Source organism: Pinus tabuliformis, chromosome 7 (genome assembly GCF_031772625.1).
Source record: "Pinus tabuliformis cultivar Carrire ecotype Pingquan chromosome 7, CPIR1, whole genome shotgun sequence".
Taxonomy (NCBI): Eukaryota; Viridiplantae; Streptophyta; class Pinopsida; order Pinales; family Pinaceae; genus Pinus; species Pinus tabuliformis.
This window is the reverse complement of record NC_142293.1, coordinates 1,684,670,566-1,684,693,973: the sequence shown is the minus strand read 5'-3', so window position 1 is coordinate 1,684,693,973 and position 23,408 is coordinate 1,684,670,566. Positions and strand designations below refer to the sequence as shown.

At 32.6% G+C, this 23,408-nt stretch overlaps 1 pseudogene; it reads right to left on the bottom strand.

Moving 5' to 3' along the window:
* Positions 1–641: 641 nt before the first annotated feature.
* LOC149254975 (endoglucanase 16-like) lies at positions 642–21,964 on the bottom strand (annotated as a pseudogene).
* Positions 21,965–23,408: the final 1,444 nt, after the last annotated feature.

Sequence of the window (23,408 nt, the reverse complement as noted above, 5' to 3'; positions counted from 1 at the left end):
TATAACAAGATGGCACAGGATCTTCTAAGACTCTCATACACCATGTTCTTCTAAGCTAATACCACTGCTATTTAAAAATAGAAGAATTTTCAATCTGCATATGGGATCTAAGATATAAAAACAAGTCTTCAATCTGATGAGCAATCTATACATTAATAAACAAATAAATCCTATGATTGCACATTCCTAAATGCTCATATATAACATCATGGAACAAAAATCCTATGATCACACATTCCCTATATGCTCACATATATAACACGATGGACTCTCATACACCATGTTCTTCTAAGCTAATATCGCTACTATTTAAAAATAGAAGAATTTATGTTCTTCTAAGCTAATATCACTACTATTTAAAGATAGAATATATGGGATCTAAGATATTAAAACAAGTCTTCAATCTGATTATAGGATTCAATAGGATGAAATGAAACAAAACAATTCTGGAGCCCAGAAGTACCAAAATTCATATATATTTCCATCAACTCATATTTGCATATAGAATACAAACTTAGTAAAATATATTACCAACATAACTTTTTGAACTTAAGCCTGTGATTCCAGCCAGGACTCCCACAAGAGGATCATTGATATAAGTTGTGGGCTCAGGCTTGCACGAATCGGCCTTGTTATGTTGATTATTCCATGATGTTGTTGTGAAGCTTAGCCAAGACTCCCACGAGAGGAGCATTGATATACGTCGTGGGCTCAAGCTTGGTGGAATCAGCCCTGCTATCCTCAAACACGTCATAGCGATCAGGCCCTCCCACAACAACACCACAAAGTGAAACCTTTGGTACATGATATCTTTCTGGAATCCCCGTATATCGAAACTGTACATGATATTTTTCTGGAATCCTCGTATATCGAAACTATGGAGGACCCTCGTATATCGAAACTATGGAGGACCCTCTGTGGTGAGCTTGTTGTGGATATTTGTCACCAAAACCCACCACGAAAGACATACCAGCAGGATTCTTGCCCAAAATGTAATCCACCTACAATTTACATATACAAAGTGGATTTGTTAGCTAATACTTTGCTGGTTTTTTCAAATTATGATATGAAAAAACAAATCAAAATTATTTAACTTTGAATCTCTTATAATCTGAGAAAGCTGGAATGGATATACAAGTGTGCTCAATTCTTCTCCTCATTAATTAAATATTTTGCAACACTTAAAAAATTATAATATGTATATGTACTTGTTGTTTGGCAAATGCAATAAGAATGCTTGGTTCATATGTTTGATCGCCACATTGCACGTATTGCTTATATCGTGACAGTAAGTCACTGTAAACTGATACAAGGAATGATGTGCCTATAGCATATTGTGTATTTGCACCATCTCTAACAAACAACAAACCTCCTGTACTAGTGCAACAGATACAAACACTATTAACGAGCTTAATTTTGAAACTCAACAAATACAAACACTGTTAATGAGCTTAATTTTGAAACTCAGAGCATGACAGGGAGAAAATTCCATTACCTGGTGTGATGGAATTTTTGAATTGAGGGCTTTGTGGAAGAACTGAGCAGACTTCTACTTGGCCTCCTCTAAAAACTTCCAGGTTGGTTTCTCGAGAGAAATATAGCTGCCAGGTTTATTAATTTTATGAAGATGTGGTCAGTTGAAGGTCAAGTGGCCAGTCTTAAACTTTTTCTCAATTGAACATTTGGTGATTCATATGTTTATGTGAATATGGACTTACACTAAATCATAGTTACCAAGTACGTCCGTACCGCCGAAAAAAATACGTTAATTCGGCAGTTCGGTTCGATACGGTGATTAATTCACATAATTTCGATTCGGTTCGCTGTATCCAACATTCACTCTGCTTCGTCCCGAGTGTGAATGTGTTTCGCTCCCAACCTTAACTTAATATGTTTCGCTCCCAAAACGAATACGTGATGTGCTTGGTTACACTGAACAGTGGCCATGTAAGCAAAGTAAGCTATACGGTAAATAGATTTGAAGTTTGATATATACCAATTTATATGGTTAACTAAATTTATAAGAATTTTTCAAATTAGAGATTTTTAAACCTTGTTTAAATATATTTTATAAATTCAGGAAAAATTCAGAAAATAGTGTTATATGTATGTAAATTGAAAAGTATTTTATTTTATTATTATTTTTTTAATAAAATTTACGGTTACCTCTATAATTTAGGAATTTACTTTTCAATTGTTGAATTGGTGGAAATAGGTTATTGAACTTACTCTTCAATTGTTGAATAGGAATCGTCCTCGCAAGGTAAAATTTTTAATCCAGCTTTGCTTTGTTATGCATTAGAAGAATACAAATTCGGACCTGCCCAACCCGGGTGGAAATAATAATAATAGAGGAAGGGCCAAACAAGTTTAGAACTAGGCAACTTTGGTGGAAAATTGAAAATAATATAGAGAAAGGTAAAGCTAATACTAAGATCAATTAGCTTTTATATATTTTGTTATTGGAAAAAAATAAAAAGAAAAGTTGATTTTTAAAGAAAGAAAAAAACGGTAATTTCTATCTTATCAAATTGGTAATTCTTATTGGAAAAAAAAGACTATAATTTTTATAAAAAAATAGTAATTTCTATATTAGAAGATTTCATAAAATGACAATTGCAATTAAAAAAAAGGATAATTCCTACCTTATAAGAAATTATAAAATAGAAAATTGGAAATTATAAAATAGTAAATTGGTTACAAATCAATAACTTTGATATAAAACATAAAAACAATAACTTCTATTTTGGAAAAAAATTAACCTATACAATTTTTATATTTTCATTAAAATTTTGAATATAAAGATTGTTTATTTAAATTTATAAATAAAATTAAAAAATTAATATATTAAAGTATTTCTAAGATGTATAGTCTCGAATTTTTTCCGTATTAAATTTTATAGAGTCGAATTTTTTCCGTATCGTATCGAATTCGGATTTGGTAACTATGCACTAAACAGGTGGCACATTTGAGATCCCAATTGAACTCATACTCATTGGAAGTACAAAAATTCTGGTGGAGTATGTATTTGGTATAATATGGCAATCCAGTTGCTCTATATAGCCACACCGCTGCCCATGCAAGCTCGTCCTGTATGTTACTTAGTAGAGGAATAATAAGAAGACTTCAAGAAGTTACTCTGTAGTTTAAATAAATAATAGTGTGAAGTGAAAAAGGAAGTAAAATTTATAATGTTAAGGAAAGATACATCATAGCCTGAGACAGAGCAATAGAAAGGCATTCTCCATGATATGTTCCGCGGTACAATTCATTAAATTAATTTTCAATTTTGAATCTAACACATGAACGAAAGAGATGTACTAAATTTATTTTAAAATGTTGGAGAAGACAATTCATTAAATTAATTTTCAATTTTGAATCTAAGACATGAATTTTATAGACATGTTAAAAATGGTCATTTTTAAAATATTTTTGGAATATGAGTATCATAAAAAGTTGAAGAAGAAAATTCATTAAATTAATTTTCAATTTTGAATCTAACACATGAACCAAAGAGCTGTACTAAATTAATATTCAACTATATGAGTATTTTAAAATGTTGGAGAAGACAATTCATAACTCATAATATTGGAGTAAGAATTCACATTGTAGGTGGGTTGCGGGGGATCTTTATGTTAATAACTTAACTGATAGTGCTGAGAAATCAATTCGAGAGATCAATTGTTTGATCTAAATAAGTTGTGGGTGGAGTATCAATTGTTTTCGCCAAAATAGATACCCTCGTTATTTTCGCATTGATAAGATCAGCGTAGTATGATTAACAACACTTCTAAAACATTCAGTAAACAACATTTCTAAAACAATCCGGAACAGATGGCAATACCAAAATGAGAAAATATTGTTATTACATTTTGGATTTGTCCGTCTGTTAGAGCAGAATCTCCTCTCCAGCTTATCCTGTTGCTACTGCTGGACAGTTTTCCTGAACGTTGAGCCTCCAGAAACAGAATAGATTTATGCAGAGCATCTTTGTAGTCAAACTCACCCAACACAAACTGATGATGAGCAGACAGCACAGTAGCAAGAATTATACACACAAACCTTTCAACGATAAGCCTGAAACTCATTTCTGCTGCAATCGATCAACAAATGGCTACAGAAATAAAAATCGTTGATGCGTATATATATTTGTGCCTCACGCATCCAACGTGTAATGACGAAGGGAAATCGATCTCTCGTTTGCATGCACATGGGGCTTGTACAGGTTTTGTAGGACAGAGAAGTCTTGTACATGTTTTGCATGCATGGTTGATGTGGGGCTTATTTTGAAGGCTAGAGAATTCTGTTGGATATGAAAGGAGGAACATTCCATGAAAACATTAACTAAATGATAAGTCACTGTATAAGGCCGCCTCGTCACCATTTCCTCGCAGTACTTTTAACGAGCAAATGTTAAATTTTCAAAAAACACAAGGAAGATAACGAAGTTAGTTTTTCTACACAAACTGAATATGAACTGGCTGTAGTTTTTCGACACAAACTGAATATGAACTAACTGTTGCCAATAAAGCCGGCATGATTAGCGTTACTATTAATATACAAAATACCGGTATAAAAAAACTATATAATTTAATGAAAAGTTTAGTGAGAATAGGTATAAAGTTTAATTTTAAAATTTAAAGCTTTAATATACATTCTATTGGTCTTGTAAGATTAGAGAGGAGGTATAAAGTTTAATTTCAAAACTGGAATCTCTTTCATATACATTCTATTAGTCTTATAAGGCAGTCTTACAGAAAATGCAGATACCAAGCAATAGCTCATGAACCATATTTTGTTTAATGTTTTTTTATCAATTTTTATTTAATAAAGTTTATGGTGAAACAATCTTTAGACTTGGGTTGGGTTTTAATTAAGATGTAAGTTAGAAGATATTTAACCAAAAAATAATAATAAATTATTGTTTTTTTGACTTAGACATTTAAGTACGAATATGTTAAATACTCAGATAATTGTAAAGATGAGATAAACAATGTAAAGTTTAATAAAATAAAATGAAAAATGTTTCATTAAAAGAAAGTTTAATTGTTTGATTGTTAAATAGCGCGGAAGATACGATGTGAAGTTTAATAAAATAAAATAGGAATAGTTTTACTTTAAAAAAATGTTTAATTGTTAGAATAAATAGCCTTTTATGTAGTATGAGCTAGTGAAACATAAAATTTCAATTTCAATTCTGATTGTTTAATAATTGAAAAGAGAGAATATAACAAGTTATTATAAGTTTATAGGATGTATTTTTTAAATATATTATAATCTAAAAGTATTATATACAAGGATTATAAAATATATAATGTCTTTTAAGCTTACCACTAAGCTTTTTTAGTAGAAGCTATAAAAAAATGTATCTATTATCATTGAATCATTTATTACGAAAGTAACATCTATTATTATTGAATTATTTATTAGGAAAGTAACTCTAAAAGTAATTGGATTACAAATGTTGTCGCCATATGAAAGAAGAGTGTTGAGACAAGTTTGTGAGTGGGTTTCCAAATATTAATTTAGAATTTGAGAAGAATAACTATCATGTCCCACTCATGGAACAAACTTTATAGATGTTCACAAGTTCTAAAATGTTATCTCTCCTTTATGGATTTTCAATGAACATTGATGTCGTTATCTTGGATGAGGATCAATTGGAAATATCTTTCAAGACTAAACGAGGTACACATGCATTGTGTATTCAAAAGAATCTCAATATTGTTGAATGTCATCAACATTTTTCAATGCATGATGGATATGGATTTTATGGGCTTTGTTAACTTAAGATTAGTTGTCTACATAGACAATATCATGATCTTCTAAAAAAAAAACTCCAACCAACTACTATACTTTAAAGAAAACATTTGATAGGTGCAAGACTTGTGGAATCTATTTAAATCCAAAGAAAATGATATTCATTGTGGTAGAAGGAAATCCAAAGAAAATAATATTCAATATGGTAGAAGGAAAGTTACTTGACCATGTCATATTGAAAAATTCAATACTAATAGATTTGGAAAGAATCAAAGCTATCACATAAATGCCCCACCTCATAAGAAGAAATTTGTGCAATCATTATTTTGGAAGATTAATTTCAGAAGGTTATTTGTCTTATATTCCTTTAAAATCATGAATCTTGTGTGAAAGGTCATTAGTGGACAAAGGTTGAGAGAAGGGCATTCAAGAAAATTAAATTGGCCAGTGTTTCCTTCCCATCCTTATCCAATCTAAACACCATTAAGGATTTCCACCTTTATGTATTTGCTTTAGATCACTCCCCTATTGTTATCCTCATTCAAAAAGATGAGGAAGGGAGTGAGTTTTCTATATATTTTATGAATATGGGTCTTAGGATTTTAAACTAAATTATCCAAGACTTGAGAAACAAATTTTCACCATGGTCAAAGAAATTGATTAATTCAAACCTTGCATCTTGAAAATCCCTAAAAAATTAATCCTTCCTCATGTTGTTGTAGATCTCTCTTTATATAAAAGGAAATTGGTGAAAGGAAAAAAAATTAGATGAGTGCCATTCAAGTGTTAGATATTTATGTTAAGCATTCCATCATTTTTATTGGAAAAGGCCTATGTAAAGTAGTAGCTAACAGACAAAATCATGTGGACATTGAAGAAGCACATTAAGATGTGAAAATAAAAATATCGTTCGGACTTAAATGTACTCAATATAAAATTTTCAATGGTATTATTTCTAGGGAAAGCTATGTTAATATGTTATTGAGATGCCCTAAGAAAGACAAGGGAAAGAAAGTGTTGAATGATTTTCATGATAGTCCAACTAGTTATCACTTCTCTATAGATACCATTTCTCATAAATTCTTAATGGTTGGACATTATTGTCCCACATTTTTCAAACATGGGCATGAACAAATCAGTACTAATAGATATGGAAACATGCATAGATAGAAAAAATAAGGAAATAAATCCCTTGTAAGCTACTGATAATGAGTATCCTTTCAAGAAATGGAGCTTTAATGTCATAGGTGAGATAAATGCTCACTATTTAAAGAAATGCAAGTACACAATCATGGTTAAAAAATACTCTAAAAGAATATAAAATATGGTTACAAAATACACTATTATGTACCAGGATTATAAAAGATATGATGCCTCTTAAGCTTGCCACTAAGCCTATTTGGTAGAAGCTATAAAAAATGCATCCACTATCATTGAATCATTTATTAGACAAGTAATTGGATTAAAATTGTTGTTGTCATATGGAAGAAGAGTGATGAGACGAGTTTATAAATGGATTTCCAAATACTAATTTAGAATTTGAGAAGAATAACTATCTTGTCACACCCATGGAACAAACTTTATATATGTTCACAAGTTCTAAAATGCTATCTTTCTCTCATGAATTTTTAATGAACACTCATGTCCTTATCTTGGACAAGGATCAATTGGAAACCATTTTCAAGACTAAATGAATACATATGCTTTCAAAAGAATCCCAAGATTGTTGAATGTCATCAATATTATTCAATGCACGACGGATATGGATTTTGTGTGCCTTGTTAACTAAAGAGTGGTTGTCTACATAGACAATATCGTGATCTTTACAAAAAATAACTCCAACCAACTATGATACTTAAAATAAAATATTTGACAGGTGCAGGAAGCATAAAATCTATTTAAATCCAAAGAAAATAATATTCATTGTGGTATAAAGAAAGTTACTTGACCATATCATATTGAAAAATTCAATACTAATGAATTTGGAAAGAATCAAAGCTATCACATAGATGCCCCACCTCATAAGAAGACATTGTTGCAATCATTATTTCGGAAGATTAATTTCATAAACTATTTGGCTTAGATTCCTTTAAAATCATGAATCTCATGTAAAAGATCATTAGTGGACAGAGGTCGAGAGAAGGGAATTTAATAAAATCAAATTAGTCAATGTTTCCTTCCCATCCTATAAACATCATTAAGGAATTCTACCTATATATATTTGCATTATATCACTCCCTTGTTGTTATCCTCACTCAAAAATATGAGGGAGTGAGTTTTCTATATAGTTTATGAGTATGGGTATTAGGATTTTCAACTAAATTATCCAAGACTTGAGAAACAAATTTTCACCATGGTCAAAGAAATTAATTAATTCAAACCTTGCATCTTGAAAATCCCAAAAAACGTAATCCTTCCACATGTTTTTGTAGATCTCTGTTTATACAAAAGGAAATTGGTGAAAGGCAAGAAAATTGGATGATTGCCATTCAATTGTAAGATATTTATGTTAAGCATTCTATCATTGTTATTGGAAAAGGCCTATGTAAAGTAGTAGTTGACGGAAAACATCATGTGTACATTAAATAAGCACATTAATATGTGAAAAGAAGAAGATCATTAGGACTTAGATACACTCAATTTAAAATTTTCAATGGTATTATTTCTAAGGAAAGCTATGTTGATGTTTTATTGAGATGTCGTGAGAAACATAATGCTAAGAAAGTGTGGAATTATTTGCATGATAGTCCAACTAGTTGTCACTTCTCTAAAGATAACATTGCTCATAAATTCTTAATGGTTGGACATTATTGTCCCACATTTTTCAAACATGGGCATGCACAATTCAATTTAAATGTATTCTACTAGAGAGGAAACATAGATAGGTTATATTAGAAATAGAATGAATTACATCTTTCATTTTCACAGTATTTGCATATCATTCAAATCATGATATACCAAGAATTAACCAGGGTATAACAATAAACCTTAGGGAACCAATGGAAAGATGAGCCATTACGAGAGGATTATCCCTTGTAATGAAAAAATATTATAAGAAAACAGGGTATTCCATACATGATGAACAACATAAGTAACCACTCTTACAAATAGATCAAATATCATAATGTCAATATTTGTACATGGTTAAAACCCTCAAAGAGGGAAACAATCCATGTCCCTAGCCAATGTGGCTAGTTGAGGTAAGTTTATTAATGCAAAATAAAAAACATTGCTTAAGAGAGTTCTACAAAATGCTCATCAACCATGACTTTCTATGCTCTTTAAATATATATCATGGAGCAATCAGGTTTTAAGCCATGGATCAATATCATTATTATCAAGGATAATATGATTCTTCATATCACTTTATTTCTAGAACATATTGTGACCATTGGATTACAATGCAACTAATGCATACTAAAGAAACACACAATGAAACTCATTGTTACCTAATAGACATATTAAAACAAGTTGAACTTAATTGATTCTCAAGTGTCTATCCTAACATCACCCTTAAGAGAAACTTGAAATAGGATTTAAGGATTTAAGAAGATGATTAATATGGGAATGAAGGAAACACTACAACTCATCTCCCCTTAATCACAAGTTCTTGAACTCCTAACATAGATTGAATTTTAAAAACCTCTGCTTCTATAAAAGAATTCATTAAAATATATGCAACTAGATCATTTGTAAGGAAAACGAGCACTTCAAGATAACTTGATCATGAATGATCTTTCCGATGAAGTGCATTTGTAGCTCAATGGGTTTCCTATGCTAACGTTGAACTAGATCTTTGGCTATCTTGATGGCATTGTGATTGTCACACCAAAGGGTGGTTTCATGGTGTTGTTAGAAAACTATGAAAATATCTGTCAAAGCCAAGATACTTCTTGAATTGCATTAATTATTGCTTAAAACTCTAATTTTTTTAAAAATGAGTGATATTCTTGTGCCTTTTACAATCCTAAGTGATATGTCTGGAACCAACATTGAAAACATAACCCACATTAGAATTATGATCATTAGGGTTTCCAAACCAATTTGAATTGGTGAAACAAATCAATAAAAGGGTCCCCCCTTCTTAAGACACAACCATTAAATCAAACTTCTAGACTAAGAGATTTTCATCAAATTTAACATATATTCTAACGATTATTTCATTGAATTGAGGTTGAATAAGTCTATAACCTTTTACATCTTTAGAATATCCAACAAAAATACAATTCTCTCTTTTAGGTTGTAAATATTTCATTTTTTAATTAGGAGTGTGAGCGCATTCTGGTGACTACCAAAGACACAAAGTGGCTTACATCTAGCTTAATTTTAATCCATGCTTCTTTTGGTGTTATATTTTGTATATCCTTTGTGGAAGTGAAATAATTTGTGAATTTATTGTTGACATATTCACCTGAATTATTTGTTCTTAACCTTTGTAGTTGATTTCTATATTGTTTTTCTACAAGGGCCTTTTAGGCCAAGAACAAGTAAAAAACGTATCTTTTATGTTTTAAGAAATAAACCCATGTTTGTTTAGATAAGTCATCAATGAAAGTTAAGAAGTAATTGAACCTTAAGAAAGAAGTAGAAGAAAGTGGACCTCAAAAACACTATGGACAAGCTACAACGGGGTTGTAGTGTGTCAAGAGACATAGTTGTCAAAACTATCATACTGATTTTTTCCAACATGACTAGTATAAATGACATCTCAACAAGAAACAAGAAGAAGACCAATCACCATATCTTGATTACAAGGTTTCTGCAATAAGTGATAGTTTATATAACTAAATCACTTATGCCAAAGTTTGCTCAAGTTATCACTGTGAGAAATAAAAACTGAGGGAAAATAGGATGACCCAAAGTTGCCAAACTTGTACAACCTAGTAATATCAAACTTTTCCAATGGAAAGGATGTGCTTACGATCTTTTAAATCCTCAATTAAAAATTGATGAGGTGAAAACTTTGTTTTTTCATCTTCACCTTAATGAGTGATATGATATTAATATAAGTTTGCAAGAATGACTTGAAACACATAATAAATCATTCAAATGATAATTATCTACTTGAATTGTTCCAAATCCTACAAAATTAATAGGTCTATCATCACAAATAAGTATTTATTTTTTGTTTTAATCATTAAGAGTAGAAAAAAGGCTTTATTCTTAACCATATTATAAGATGCTCTACAATCAATAAGCCACTCATTAGAAGAAGAATTATAGATTTCTTTAAGGAGAAACCAAAAGCATAAAGTGCATGTCCATGAGAGGAAGTGTTAGAAGAAGAATTGAGATGTAGGTTGTGCTTCTTTATTGCTTCCAAGGTCTCCATAACTTTAGAACATTTTAACTCCAAATTGACCATTTTTCCCACAATCATTGCAATGTCTATCAATCTTCTTACTCTTTTCATTTTGGTCCTTTGTGACCATTGGCAGTAGAAGATGTTTCAAAGGGTTTTGGGCCCTTGTTTTGCTTGTTTTCACAAGGATGTTTCTTCTTTGGATGCTTGGTTTTATATTTCTATTACGCCACCATGGCCTTGTTAGATGTACCTATAGTGCTAATCACTCCAATATGTAAGAGCTTGTATTACTATCTAACCAGAGAATGACAAAAATATTCAAGAGAATGTTTTTAATATGAAACCCTAGAGCTTCTTCAGTGGATAACATGTAGATAAAAAATATATGTAGAACCAAGCTTGGAAAGAATAATATATATGTAGTTCTCATCATATAGATCAATTTGATAGTCTTTATTTAAATTTCTAAAAGTTTTGAACTTATATATATATATATATATATATATATATATATATATATATATATATATATATATATATATATATATAATTTTCGATTCAAGGTAAACCATTAGGACTTAATGTCATGATTTTATTTTCGAGTTGATGAGATCTAACTTCACATTAGGTTCACAAAATATATTTTTCAACTTTTTTAATACTTCTTCAAAGTCAACCCTGAAGGTTAGCTCAATTGATCAAGTCCCCGATATTAAAGCACCTTTGCTATTGAGATGTCACGGGTTCAATTCTCTCAACACCCCTGAGGTCATGCTTTGTGGTTGAGCAAGTAGGAAGTGATCCCTAGAGGAGGATTTGCCTAGTGAAAATATTGCATGGAAATAGGGGTCACTGATATCCAAAGTCCATGAACCACATTATAAAACAAACAAACAAAAACTTTCATCTGAGTAATCAGTTTCTTGAATATGAAACCACAAATCAGGATAAATGGACATTTTCATCAATCCACATGATTCATCGTTCCTCCCATTTGGCTCTCTTATCAATATTAGTGGGAGATTTTTCTTTTCCCAACGTAATTTGATATAATTCCTTACTTCCTAGTACAACCTCCATGTGAGATTTCCATAAATAGTTGAAATTGGTAAGGAAAAGTTGAGTTGGAGCAACTCTCTCTCTCTCTCTCTCTCTCTCTCTCTCTCTCTCTCTCTCGCTATATATATATATATATATATATATATATATATATATATATATATATATATATTCAAATGTTGAAACTGATTATCTAAATAGAAAGCTCTCTCAAAAAATAGTCTATTTAAAAAATAACAACATGAAAGATAGACTTCAAATCTGAAAGTTATGCCACTTTTTGAAAAAAGACATTAATTTGTAACAAACAACCACATGGCACCTTAAATTTTATCCACATGATGATGGATATTGTAGAGAGAAAATTTTAAAGGCTGCCCATGTTTTTTTTCCTAAAAAGAGATTCACCAATTTCTAATTTTTCTAAAAATGATTCATCCAAAATTTAAAGTATAAAATTATTTTACCTTAAAAATTACCAAAATTTTAAAGACTTTAATTCTTTTACAAACAAATTGCAAAATGTTTTACACTTTGCATATTATGAAATAGTAAGATTTGCCAAAATTTTTAAACTTTAAAATAAATTCACATCCTTAAATTTTTCCTTGATGTTATGAAAATATATATATATATATATATATATATTTTCCCTCATTTAACTTTGCATATAAGTTGAATTCTTTATAAATGAAAATTGTAAGTAAAATAATAACTTAAAAACAATATTAAAAATATTGCATAGTGAATAAAATACACTTTATAATAAAGTTATAAAATAAAAACATAATTTAAATAAAACCCCTAATCAAGTATACTGGTGCAAAACACATACTAATAGTAAAAATAAGAGTGTTGGTGTAAGTATAAGAGTATTGGCATTGTTATTGGAACTTTGTCTAAAAGTGCATGTTTCAATTTTTTTGGTTAACAAAAACCAATAATATTTTATTTATATATATAAATCTAATATTCAATAACAAGAAGGTTAAATCTCGATTAACCAACGCAGAAAATGAATGTTTCATGTAATAGCTCCGAGACTCCCGTATACTCTTTGTTTTTTCAAGTAATACAAATTTATATTCAATAAAGCAAAGGAGGAGAGAATTGACCAGCCATATTAAACCCTATTCGTACAGGATCCAAGACGTAAAGTCTCTCTATTTACAAGTGATACAATTTTACTTTATTTAAAAGGAAAAAGCGATTTACAAAGCCTGCTCTGCATACATGATCCAGGATGGAAGTAGCAGTGACAAGCCTTCAATCTGGCCATGGGATCCAACAAGCTGAAATGACCCAAAAAATAATCCTAGAGCCCAGAATAAACAAAGTTCATATACTTTCTTCCATTGGCTAATTAACCTAGCCACAATGGAAAGCAAACTTAGAACAAAGAATGAATTAATAGCATAACCTTTCAAATTTAAATTGGTGATTTCATGCTGATACTGTGGAGCTTAGCCAGGACTCCCACGAGAGGGGCATTGATATACGTTGTGGGCTCAAGCTTGCTCGGATCGGCCCTGCAATCCTCAAACCTGGATCGGCCCTGCAATCCTCAAACCTTTCATGGCGATCAGGCCCTCCTACAACTGCACCAGTTAATTCATTTGGGTTCGGTGTTGGTCTGTGGAACCACACCATGAAACCTTCGGTACATGATATCGTTGTCGACTCCACCTATATTGAAACTATTGAAAACCCTCTTTGATGAACTTGCTGTGGATATTTGTCACCAAAACCCACCATGAAAGACATGCCCACAAGGTTTTTACCTAATATGTAATCAACCTGTAAATTTTACAATATTAAACGCAATGTAGTCGATAGCTAAATCATTATTGCATCCAGATAACCAAGGTGGTCTCAGATCAGATGCAGATGCGTAAGAAAATACTTTGTTGGTTTTTATATCCTATGTAGATATGAAAAGTAATTAAATTATAATTTTGAATCTCTCAATAGAGATTTTAATTCTGAATTTCTCAATAGAGACTTTTGTGAATAAAATTATTTAGATATTGTCTTCCAGATCCATCACAAACGTATATATGTAATGCCATGTTGCGGGGGAGCCCCCCCCCTCGAACCCGCTCCCGAAGCACACTTCGGGCGGGAGCACGCTCCCTTAAAAAAATTTGCGCTCCCTGGTCTGTTAGGGAGCGACACAGGGAGCGATCGTTGCCACCCTCCCGGAGCGATTTTTAATGCCCAGGAGCGATCTGATCGCTCCCTGATCGCTCCCGGACATTAAAAATCGCTCCGGGAGCGATTCGAGCCAGGCCGGGAGCGATTCGGCGGAAAACAAATCCGCCGGACCCGAAAAAATAAAAAAATTTAGAATTTTTTTTTTGTTTTATAAGCCCAATGGGCCAAAAAACATTCATTATAACTTCATTAAGTAAGTTTTGGAGCTGGAGCAAGAGCAAAGGAGCGAAGAGCAAGTGCTGAGGAGTGAGGAGCAAGTGCCAAGGAGTGAGGAGCAAGCCTGCAGAGGTAAGTAACTTAGTAATCTAGTTAGTTTAGCTGGTTAGGTAGTTAATTTAGTTGTTTGAGTTTAACTATTTAAAGATCATGTATTTAAATTAAATTAATAAATTAAATTAATTAATCCCAACAACTTAAATTAATTTGCAGATTCAAGAATCAAAACCCTACAAACATCAAACACCATGGACCTGGCGATATTTATTGGCATTTTCCTCTTCCTGGTCCCTTTTATGGTTATTAGGGTGCTGGAGAGTAGGAAACGGAGGGGGCCCCAAACTGAAGAGGGGGATGAAAAAGCCGGAGAATGTCAAATGGGTGAAAACCACAGTGAGGAGGAGGTGGAGGAGGGTGAACATGACCCTCAAAAAACTAAACAAGACCAAACTCCATTGTGGAAATATGTTCACAGGGCTGAAACAGGGAGAGGGGGTGGAACCACTAAATTTCATTGCCCCCATTGCAACACTGATTACACAGGTTCATACACCCGTGCTAGAAGACACCTCTGCGGGAAAAGGCCATGGGATGGAGAGAAACAAATAGGAATCAAAACTTTTGCAGCGGTGTCAACATCAGATAGAGCCAAATACATAAAGGAAGAGGAGGATGCCTAATACAGAACAAAAAGATCAAGGGGTTTCTTTGAACCAAGCTTACAATCACAAAGAACTCCTTCAGCATCCTCCCAAGGCAGTGGATATGGACATGGAGCCACAGGGTCATCATCTTTAAGGCGTAGAACCATATCAGATTTCCTTGATGAGGGTGTAGGAATGATGTGGATTCAAAAGTTTACAGGTTTCTCTATGCATGTGGGATACCATTCAATGTTCTACGCTCACCTTATTGGCACGAAATGGTTTCTGCCATAAATGATGCCCCTAAAGGATACAAGAGCCCTGGGTATGACAAGGCAAGAACTGTTGGCCTTGATTATGAAAAAGCAAAAATATCACATTCTTTGAATAAAATGACAAGTTCTTGGACTGACAATGGGGTGTCCATTGTATCTGATGGATGGACAAATGTAAAAGGCAAGCCATTGATAAGTGTTCTTGCTGTGTCTATTAGTGGTCCCATCTTTCTAGCTGCACATGATTACTCAGACAAGTTCAAGACTGCCATCAACATTGCAGAAGCATTACTTGAAACAATTGAGCGTATTGGCCCATACAATGTCATCCAAGTCATCACTGATAATACTCCTAATTGTAAGGCAGCGGGAGCAATTATTGAGGATAAATACCCGAACATATTTTGGTCTGGATATTTGGTTCACACATTGAACCTTCTGTTGCATGATATTGTCAAAAACAAAAATGAACAATACCAATGGATTGGTAATTTGTACAAGAAAGGAAAACAAATGATAAAATTTATTACAAATCATAGCAATACCCATGGCCTTTTCCGCAGTCACTCGAGATTGGAGTTGCTGAAGATTGCGAGGACTAGATTTGGTAGCTATTACCTCACCTTCAGGCGCCTTTTGAAGGTAAGAGAGGAATTAGCTAGCATGGTATCAAGTCCACATTGGTAGGTGTTAAAGGAAAGGGCTACAAATGTAGCTGACATGGCAGGTTTTGAAATGGTGGAGGAGGCCGCTCTTGATGGGCAGTTTTGGACAATTGTGAGGCAGGTATTGGATTTCACCAAGCCAATTTATCACATGATTCGGTTTGCAGATACAGACAAACCAGTGATTGGCGAGGTGTATGAGCAAATGGATACCATGTTGGGGGAAATAAAAGACATTGTTCATAATAGAGATCCCAACTTGTACAAACTGATTCATTATTGTGTGTGTGAACGGTGGAATAGGCTTAACCTTCCACTACATTGCTTGGCATATATCCTTACGCCAAAATAATACTCTACATCTTGGTTGGGCCAACCTGCAGCAGGGGGTGGAGTTAGGACCAAACCCCATTTAGATCAAGAGGTAACTAAAGGATATCTGGAAGCATTAGAAAAGTTGGTGCTTGACAGGGAGGAATGTGCAGTTGTGCGCCTTGAAATAGGCAGATACTTCAGTGGCACTGGTTTGTATGGTAACTTCCATGCAATGGACGACAAATATAAATTTGATTCTCTCACATGGTGGAAAACATATGGCGGCCACAGACTTTTGCCAAAATTGGCAAAAAAAGTTCTTTCACGGGTTGTAAATTCTTCTTCTGCAGAGAGGTGTTGGAGCACCTACAGTTATATACATAATGTGAAAGGAAACAGACTCAATGAAAACCGAGCAGAAAGCTTGGTTTATGTGCACTAAAACTTGAGGTTGCTGAGTCATTACTGTGATCGGGCTAATGAGGATCCCACATATAAAAGTTGGGACAATCATCGAGAGGATGACAATTTGGAGGATGGCATTGTACATATTGAAGAACTAGAAGAGGAACTTGTAAGGGATGAAAATGAAGCAGCAGCCATGCCACCTCCACTTCCACCTCCACCATCCAGTAGCAGTGCTCGAGGTCCGAGTCTTGTTCCTTTGCTGTCGCCACCTCCATCTACACCCTCGCGTGGAGGTTCTAGTTTTGGTTGTCGATCTGTGCGAGAGACTCCTAGAAGACCACCACGACCTGCTTATACTCCTGGAGACTCTCGTGGCAAGGGCCACATGTAGATTTACAGTTTACTTGTCTTTTTTAGTTTCTATTAGACTTTAGTTTTCGTAACTGTTGAGTTTTGAGTCCTTAACTCTTGACTCTTGACTCTTTCATATCATTATGATATTTTTTGTAAACATTATATCACTGTGACAATGAAAATTTGAAGTTTGAAGTTGGGCCTTGGAAATTATAACTCATTGGTAATGATTGTGAATTATGAATATGATGCTTTGTGAAAGACTAAAGTTGTTTAATTTCATCTCATTATTCATGTTTCATTTTATAAATTTTTAACATTTCATATCATGTTAACAGTTAGAAGTTAGGACTTAGAAATATCTTCAATATTACTTCTTGTAATGGTTAAACTTGGCTTACAAGTACAACTTTGGTGATCAATGATGATAAATGTTATTGAATTTTCAATTCTGAACGCTTGAAGTTGAAACTTTAATATTGAATTTGATGAATCATAATTTATAAGACTCTATATGTTGGAGTTGTAATATGTATGTTACTAACTTGTGGACATGGTTGATGACGATTATAATTTCTAGATGATTGATGTGATATGGTTCAATGATAAATTTATGTTTTTTTATGTTTTTTATGTCTATTTCATCATTCTACATGTTTTTGTTGACATATATGTATCAAATATTAAAAAATATAAAAAATATATATATTTTTAAAAAATCGCACCCGGATTCGCTCCCAAACCGGGAGCTTCTGAAAATGGTCGCTCCCGCTCCCGTTTTCGTTCCCGCTCCCGTTTTCGCTCCCGCTCCCAAGTAACATTGATGTAATGTGATGGATCTAGGAAACAGATATCTAACTAACTTTGAATTTCTTAAATTCTGAAAATGTGGAAATAGATACACTAGTATGAGTTGTTATGGTCCTTTATTAAATATTTTGCAAAATGAAAAATCCAATATGTATATGTACTTGTTTTTTGGCAAATGCAATTAGGTTTCTTGGTTCATAGATTTGATCGCCACATTGCAGGGATTGCTTGTATTTTGATAACAAATCACTGTATATAGATACAAGGAATGATATGCTTGTAGAATATTGCGTATTTGCACCATCTCTGACATATAACAATCCTCCTGTCCAAATGCAACAGATTAAACATTGTTAAGGAGCTTAACTTTGAAACCCATGGCATACGGGGAAATTTTCAATTACCTGGTGTTGTGGAAAGTTTGAAATGAGGACTTTCTGGAAGAACTGAGCAGAGAAATGCTTCAGCTTTCTTTCTGTAAACTTCCAAGTTGGATTCTCCAGAGAAATATAGCTGCCATGTTTTATTATTAGTTTTATGATAATGTGGGTAAGTTGAAGGTCAAGTGACAATATTTCAAACTTTTATCTCAATTGACTAGCTTGAACATTTGGTAATTAATATGATTTATGCAGATATCAACTTACACGAGACATGAGGACTTGAACACCTGGAGATTTGAGATCCCAGCTGAAGTCAGATTCAGTGGAAGTAGAAAAATTGTGCTGAAGTATGTATTTGGTATATTTTGACAATCCAGTTGCCCTATACAGCCATGATGCTGCCCATGCAAGCTCGTCCTGCATATTGACCGAGGAAGAAGAATAAGGCATCATGAAGTTACTCATTATGTACTTTTAAATAATGGTGTGTTAGTAATGTGTATTTAATTTGAAAATATGTGTCATTATGGGGAAAGTATACATCATAGCCTGACACAGAGCAATAGAAAGGGCATTCTCCATCATATTTTCCACGGTACTGGTCAGCAAAACGAAAGATTTGCAATAATACATTACATATTCAATTATGTGAATGTTATAAAAAATTGAAGGGGATATTGTATTTTTAGATTAATTTAACTTTCAATTTGGAAGAGATTAATCTTATACCAATCTAGATCTTTTGAGGAGGCGATGGGAATAAGGATTGTCAGCGGTTAGAAAGACAATGGAGGAAGCAGCCAACGCTGCAGCAGTCTCTGCTGCAATTTCTGTCCCTGGAGTGGATTTATCTATTTTGTACAAAGTCATTGGAGTGTCCATTCTCTCTGGGTTCTGCCAACAGCTATGGTCTGCATTAGGATCTCCCACCTGAAAAAAAACAATTAAACATATGTTCTATGTAAATCTAATTAGTATTTTCTATTCTCATTAGTTAAAGTTTGCCCTAAAAATTGAAATCATAAAAAACTATAAATGCTAGTTAGTGTGAGCCTTAGTGTGATTTAAATGCTATAATAATTAGTTTACTTGAACCCATAGCTGGTTTTTAGTGGCACTTGCTTTGATGAAATAATCAGTACCCCACCTAATGGCATTCCTAACGTTCTCCAATTCTCTAGCTGCTGCAAGTTCAACTTCATAGTGAAGGGCTCCCCATGCCAACATGGTAACTGTGAATGCCATGGGAAGTCCATACTTCACATTATCCCCAGCATCGTAGTAACCTCCCACCAAATCCACCTACACAAAAACACAGTAAAAACCATGCGAAACATCATTGTATCTTTCCAGACTTGTTGAGGATCTGGACTACATATTGGATGCACAAATTATTTGGATGGAGAATGTTGATGGTACCCTAGCAAACCTGTCACTTTCAAGGAAGAGTCCTTAATTCAAATTAATTTGTGGTGAGTTTTCTAATGTACCAAGTTATCAGGAATTGGTAGGATCTGGACTAAATATTATATTAACAAAATTATTTGGAGAGTGTTAATGGGATCCTTTAAAGCGTAGCAAACTTAATTTAATTTAGAATTCATTGTTGGGTCGGTATTTAATTTACCATTGCATCAATAATCGAGAGGACTTGCCAACCAAGACATGGATTTGACCGTTCAAATTTTTATGAAGAATATCACCACCTTACTTTAAAAACTTAACAAACTTGGTAAAAAATATCATTATTACGTTTTATCATTCCATCAAAATTCATTAGCCAGTTTTCTTTTTAACTTACAAAGCTATAGCTCTCTTTTAGATTTTTGCCTGGCTCGGGACAATAGTTTTTAATCATGGAAAAATGAAAATTGCTGAGTAGCCATAGAATCTAAAACACGTATTGATCTGAAAGTAGAGCAATTGAAAGTAGAGCGATTGGAATTAATAAGGATACAACAATATCTTTAATACACAATGTTGAAATACCTGCACAGACAATAAGCTCAATTGAAATTGTAAATGAGCGTGGGATACATTGTACATTCAAAGAACAGAAATAATGAAATATTTTCACAGACAATATCTATTTCAAATGTGCTGCCAATGCCCAGATCTCAATGATAATACACAATGTTGAAATACCTGCACAGACAATAAGCTCAATCGAAATTGTAATTGAGCGTGGGATACATGGTACATTCAAAGAACAGAAATAATGAAATATTTTCACAGACAATATCTATTTCAATTGTGCTGGCAATGCCCAGATCTCAGTGATAATGTAAACTCATCACTCAGATCGAGAAGTTTAAATAATAAAAAGGGTGAAATTTGGTGGGCAAAGTGCTCATCATGGGAAAGGAAAAAAATATAGCTATTATTTTGTAATGATAATCTAAACCCCCACTAGTAAATCTAGACAATAAGTTTAAATAAAGTGATGGAATTTAATGGGATAACAAAAAAACTAATTACTGTTTTGAAATGATAATCTAAATCCTTATAAGTAAATCTCTAAATTTAGACAATAAGTTTAAAGAACGGCATGGAATAGGAATTTGGTTATAACTGCATCTTAATATATATATATGAAAGGTGGTTTTTTAGTAGAGTCATTTAGAGATTTGTTTTCGGAAGTTATCACATAAATTATTTAAATTGTCAATATTTAGAACTATTTTAAAACTTACTAATATAGTTTTTCAAAGCCACATTAATTGATTAGAAATAAATTTAAATTTAAATGATCTATATAATAGATCCATAAACAAATCTTTGGGTTTTTTAAATTTCTTTGAACACACAAACAATTTCATTTTGAAATTTTTATTTTTAAATATAATTATAAATAAACACAGACTGCATTTCATTTTGAAATTCCTACCTTTTAATCATAATTATAATTGCAACACAAGATACATTTTACACGGCACAAGTAATGACAGAATAGAAATAATGAAATATTTGTACAGACAATACCTATTTTTATCAGTTTGCAATCATAGTCAAAATACCCCAAACGTAAAACAAATAAACTAGAAATGGCTTTAGCCATTAGGGTAGAGCAGACCATAATGATAATGAAACCAGTTTACCAGCAACACTCCACTAACTTCACCAGTGAAACAAATCTGATTTAGCTTGACCATGGCCAGCTCAAAATATAAAAATCTAAGGCAGGCAACCCGTGTTTTTTAATTGAAAAGGCTGCAAATTTTCATGGGAGTAGTCTCTAGACAAGTTTATATGAACTATAGCATCCATTAATATTATTTTCTCATTGTGCAAAGCATTCAGACTTAGATGGCAATACCAAAAGGAGTAATTATGTTACTACATTTTGCATGTGTCCATCTGTGACAGCGGAATCTCCTCTCCAACTGATCCTGTTCCTACTAGACAGTTTTCCTGAACGTTGAGCTTCCAAAAACAGAATAGATTTATGCAGAGCATCTTTGTAATCAAACTCACCCAACACAAATTGATGATCAGCTGACAGCACTGTAGCAAGAATTATGCAGACAAACCTTCCAACGGTGAGCCTGTAACCCATTGCTGCTGCAACTGATTGCTAAACCCCAACAAACATAAAGGACAACGTGCAGAAAAATATTTACTTCTCCACGTTGGTGTAATGATGCATAGAACTGATTTGGACTCAAAGAATAAAGTGAAAAAGCAGTGGAATGTTTTACGTGGGGTATCTGCAATTTGGACTAAAGGACTAAAGGAAGTTTGTGAGTGTCGGTTGTCTGAGATGGGCCTGAGATGGGTAGCACGTAGAGGAAGAAAATCCTCTATGCCAAATAGTGACACTGTCGGCTGCCTCCAAGGACATCATAATTACAATTTCTTTCAAACCTTACAAGAAGCACAAGGTAGGGTCATTAACACTTAATTTTAAAAATACAAGATGTTACTACAAAGTTTGTGCACTAATAAAAATGAAGTCAAATTTTTACAACATTAATAATAAGAAACTTTGATTTCCCTTTATATAATAATAAAGAATCTATTCATAAAAGCATTATTTATTTCGAAATTTACTAACTTCACTTATAATTATTATTATTATTATAAAGTATATTAATTTTTCATTATCTTACTTATATAATTAATTACAATTATAATTATTTAAATATTCTAGTGTAATTATCATTTCTTCTTCTTTTTTCCCTTCATTCCATAAGAGAGTGTCCAGAATTAAAATGGCTATCATTTAATCATGTAGATTATTCGTAATATTTTCTTTTTATATTAATATAATTGAAACTATATCATTAATATATTTATATATTAGTGATGTTGAAGTATCTCTTTAAGAGTCCACCAGACTTAAGAGGTCTTACCAAATTTACTAAAAAATAAAGTGGATTTCTTTAATTTAATTTAAGATATGATTAAGGGATTTGTTTTCATAATTAAGATGTAATAATGATTGATTTGAGAAGTGGAGGATTAATTTACCATCTACATAATATTCACTATTTGAAGTGATTTATTGGAGTTAGATATTTTAGTCTTCGATTAGATATTTCTATGTAGGGATAATTTGATCCATATTTAGTGAATCTCAACAAAATTGGCACCTTGTATATAATAGAGTCCTGAAAACAAGGGTAGAGAGTGAGATAGACAGAGAGAAGAGAAGAATAAGATAGAGAGTGAGTGTAAGAAAAGGTTTGACAGGCCAAGAAGGGAGATTATAGCAATATTTAACAACCCTCAATATAACAACTAATTAAAATTGATGATTTGATTTTGAATGTTATTCACAAGATTGTATGGATATTTGTATCTCATCTCTTGTGGGAAGTTCTCTTCAAATATTATTGAATATCAATGTTGGTCATGTTAATAAATGTTGAGCAAGAATACTACGAGATGGTGTGTTGAATTTGCAGTGTAGTCTCTCTCACACAATCTCTATGTCATGTTTTATATGAATGCTTGGGTTTTTACATTCACTATGTAATGTCTAGATTGGCGAGAATGTG